The 4543-nt window shown below is 45.9% G+C and overlaps 1 non-coding gene across 1 annotated transcript; it reads left to right on the top strand.

The window, feature by feature from the left end:
• The first annotated feature begins 270 nt into the window (after window positions 1-270).
• Window positions 271-374, top strand: LOC119920579. Its single transcript, XR_005448313.1, has one exon. It is a non-coding gene; the product is annotated as a U6 spliceosomal RNA (small nuclear RNA).
• Window positions 375-4543: the final 4169 nt, after the last annotated feature.

Raw genomic sequence — 4543 nt, forward strand, 5'->3', positions numbered from 1 at the left:
GAGTCCTTGTCTGCAGCACACAGGGAAGCAGCGTGGCTTAGTGGAAAGAGCACAGGCTTGGGAGTCGGAGGTTGTGGGTTCTAATCCTGGCTCCACCGTTTGTCAGCTATGTGACTTTGGGCAAGTTACTTAACTTCTCTGTGCTTCAGTTACCCCATCTGTAAAATGGGTATTAAGACTATGAGCCCCATGTGGGACATGATTTGTGTCCAACCTGATTAGCTTGTCTCTACCCCAGTGCCTAGTACAGTTCCTGGCACATAGTAAGCATTAAACAAATACCATAAAAAAACGGAGTTGGAATGACACAGAGAAGAGTTGCATGGCATCTGCTCAAGGATGACATACAAATTAATGGAACACTTCATGTTTTTACCACCCTTAATTCTTGACTCTCCTCTCTCCAAATCAATTGTCATGCATTTCCCCTCAACTTCCACATGGAACCGGCTCTCCACTCAGCTTTGACAAACCATATCCCTCCCCTCCTTCAAGGCCTCAGGCAATAATAATAATTGTGATATTTCATGAGTGCTTACTATGGACCAAGCACTGTACTAAAACCTAGGGTAGATGCAAGGTAATCAGGTTGGACACAGTCCCTGTCCCACATGGGGCTCATGGTAGGAGGGAGAGCAGATACTGAATCCCCATTTTACAGATGAGGAAACTGAGGCTCAGAGAATTTAAGTGACTTGTCCAAGATCACCCAGCAGGCAAGTGGCAAGTGGAAAGTCGCGTCTTCTGAATCTCAGGCCCATGTACTTTGCAGGCCCATCTGCTTCTCTAGAAAGCCACTGAGCCTCCCAGGGTTTCAGGTTCCTCATCTGTAAAATGGAGAGAACAATACCTGGCTTTCCCTTCCGCTCAGAGCTACTTTGAGGATAAAATGAGATCATTAAAGTTGAAACTGCTTTGGAAAAAAATAATTAAAAAAATCTTTGTTCAAATTCAGGATATTCCCAGTTTTGCCACTGTGTTTGCACTACATGTTCTGGCTGAAATACTGTTAGGGAATGTTCGCCTAATAACACCACCCTGTTTGACTGACAGACACAGCAGTGTTGGAAGAAACAACTTGTACACATGCATATGTCACGCACACAGCATCAGACACAGGAGTAGGACAGCATGAATTTCTCTTAACAGAGAGTTTGGCAAGAACACAATCCCCTCCCACCATTTTAGAACTAAGTGCATTATCAATAATAATAATAATAATGATGGCATTTATTAAGCGCTTACTATGTGCAAAGCACTGTTCTAAACACTGGGGAGACTACAAGGTAATCAGGTTGTCCCATAGAGGGCTCACAGTCTTAATCCCCATTTTACAGATGAGGTAACTGAAGCGCAAAGAAGTTAAGTGACTTGCCCAAAGTCACACAGCTGACAAGTGGCAGAGCTGGGATTTGAACCCATGACCTCTGACTCCAAAGCCCGGGCTCTTTCCACTGAGCCACGCTGCTTCCCTTCATTCAATCAATTGTATTTATTGAGTGCTTACTGTGTGCAGAGCACTGTACTAAGGGCTTGGGAAGTACAAGTCGGCGACATATAGAGACGGCCCCTACCCAACAACGGGCTCACAGTCTAGAAGGGGGAGACAGACAACAAAACAAAACATGGAGACAGGTGTCAAAACCGTCAGAATACATAAATACCAGTCCCCTAGCACTCAGATCCTCTCTCAAGGTCACACAGGGAGAGTTTCCAGTACTCTACCAGTCTCAACTATGGGAAGGAGAGTCAAGCAGAGGCATACCCATTTCATTCCTAGTTTGGGCAGTGACTAGTGAGTGGAAGGCAATCTGCTACAAGTCAAAAATCCCCTGTGCTGGACAACAGCGGCATGGGAGAGAGTCGAGGATGGAGACTCAAGTTTACTGCACAGGAGGCAACAGTAAACCACTTCCGAATTTTTACCAAGAAAACTCGATGGATACACTACCAGAATTTTTGCAGTTGGACGTTCTGGGAGAGATGTGTCCATGGTGTCACTATGGGTCGGAGATGACAGTGTAAGACAAGGCAAGCACTTAAATAATAATGATCATTGTGGCATTTGTTTTGTTTTTTAAGCGCTTACTATGTGCAAAGCACTGTTCTAAGCAATGAGGAGGTTACAAGGTGATCAGGTTGCCCCACGGGGGGCTCACAGTCTTAATCCCCATTTTACAGGTGAGGTAACTGAGGCCCAGAGAAGTTAAGTGACTTGCCCAAAGTCACACAGCTGATAACTGGTGAAGCCGGGATTTGAACCCACGACCTCTTGACTCCAAAGCCCATTCTCTTTCCATTGAGCCATGCTACTTCTTACACTGTTAAGTGCTTACTTTGTGCCAGGCACTGTACTAAACACTGGGGTGGATAAAAGCAAATCAGGTTGGACACTGTCTCTGTCCCTCATGGGGCTGACAGTCTTAATCCCCATTTTACAGATGAGGTAACTGAGGAACAGAAAATTTAAGTGACTTGCCCAAGGTCACATATATCTGATACACGCACACACACACACAAAAAAAAAATATTTGTAATCTGTTTAGTTGCTTATTTTTGTATTTATCATTTGGTTCTAGGCTCTTACTCATCTACTGTACATTCAGACAATTTGGTTATCATTAGATTGAAAGCTCCTTGAAGGTGGGGACCATATCTCCTACAGCTGTTGTATGTTTTCAAGCACCTAGTCTGGTGCGTCACACAATAAGTGGTTCACCAAATGCTGTTAATGATGATAGAAGCAGCGTAGCTTAGTGGAAAGAGTGCAGGCTTGGGAGTCAGAGGACATGGGTTCTAATCCCAGCTCCACCTCTTCTCAGCTATGTGACTTTGGGCAAGCCACTTAACTTCTCTGTGCCTCAGTTATCTCAACTGTAAAATGGGGATTAAAACTATGAGCCCCATGTGGGACAACCTGATTGCTTGTGTCTACCCCAGCGCTTAGAACAGTGCTTGGTACACAGTAAACACTTAAATACCATTATTATTATAATTATTTCACTATCTCTGAATACCTGTTTTTCTCTGTCTTTCTGTTTCCGTTTCTTTCCCAGTATTCTTGTCATAATAATAATAATAATTGTGGTATTTGTTAAGCGCTTACTGTGTGCCAGGCACTGTACTAAGCGCTGGGGTGGATACAAGCAAACAGGTTGGACACAGTCCCTGTCCCACATGGGGCTCACAGTCTCAATCTCCAGGCCCTAAACTGCGTCCAAGAGATGCGCATCAGCCAGGTGATCGTAAGTGTGAGGGAACAGGCCCTGCACTGTTCTAGAGGGACCAAGTGGTATGGAAGGGTTGTAGGCAGGGAATGCCTCTGTTTATTGTTCATTCATTCAATCGTATTTATTGAGCACTTACTGTGTGCAGAGCACTGTACTAAGCGCTTGAGAAGCACAAGTTGGCAACATATAGAGACAGTCCCTACCCAATAACGAGCTCACAGTCTAGAAGAGGGAGACAGACAACAAAACAAAACATATGGACAGGTGTCAAGTCATCAGAATAAATAGAAGTAAAGCTAGATGCACATCATTAACAAAGTAAATAGAATAGTAAATATGTACAAGTAAAATAAATAGAGTAATAAATCTATACAAACATATATACGGGTGCTGTGGGGAGGGGAAGGAGGTAGGGTGGGGGGGATGGGGAGGAGGAGAGAAAAAAGGGGGCTCAGTCTGGGAAGGCCTCCTGGAGGAGGGGAGCTCTCAGTAGGGCTTTGAAGGGAGGAAGAGAGCTAGCTTGGCGGATGTGCGGAGGGAGGGCATTCCGGGCCAGGGGGAGGATGTGGGCCGGGGGTCGATGGCGGGACACGTGAGAACGAGGCACGGTGAGGAGGTTAGCGGCAGAGGAGTGGAGGGTGCGGGCTGGGCTGGAGAAGGAGAGAAGGGAGGTGAGGTAGGAGGGGGCGAGGTGATGGACAGCCTTGAAGCCGAGAGTGAGGAGTTTTTGCTTGATGCGTAGGTTGACTGGTAGCCACTGGAGATTTTTATGCTCTCCCAAGCACTTAGTACAGTGCACTGCACACAGTAAGCACTCAATAAATCTGACTGACTGACTGATTGGGAGAGCTAGAACCAGGGGATGCAGTGTGTGAGCCCGTTTTCTAGACTGTGAGCCCGTTGTTGGGTGGGGATTGTCTCTATTTGTTGCCGAATTGTACTTTCCAAGCTCTTAGTACAGTACTCTGCACACAGTAAGTGCTCAATAAATACGATTGAATGAATGAACGAATTTAGGATCTAGGTTTAGGGCAAACACTCTTATGTTGTGGATGATGAAGTCTCCCTTTGGATAATCCTCGGTCCTGAGGCCTCCTGACTGGGAATCTGAAGGACTTGATCATAGGGCTCGTGGTTCTGCACTCTCTCTTGACCCTGCTGGTCACCGTTCCCACTGGGACATGGAGTGCAATGATAGAGTAGGCGGGCAGGGATGCAGCACACTGCAAAGTGTACATGTGGTTTCCACCCATGTTAGTCAGCTACCGGTAGAACCAAGAATAGAACTCAGGTTTCCTGATTCCCAGAGCACT

Source organism: Tachyglossus aculeatus, chromosome X1 (genome assembly GCF_015852505.1).
Source record: "Tachyglossus aculeatus isolate mTacAcu1 chromosome X1, mTacAcu1.pri, whole genome shotgun sequence".
Taxonomy (NCBI): Eukaryota; Metazoa; Chordata; class Mammalia; order Monotremata; family Tachyglossidae; genus Tachyglossus; species Tachyglossus aculeatus.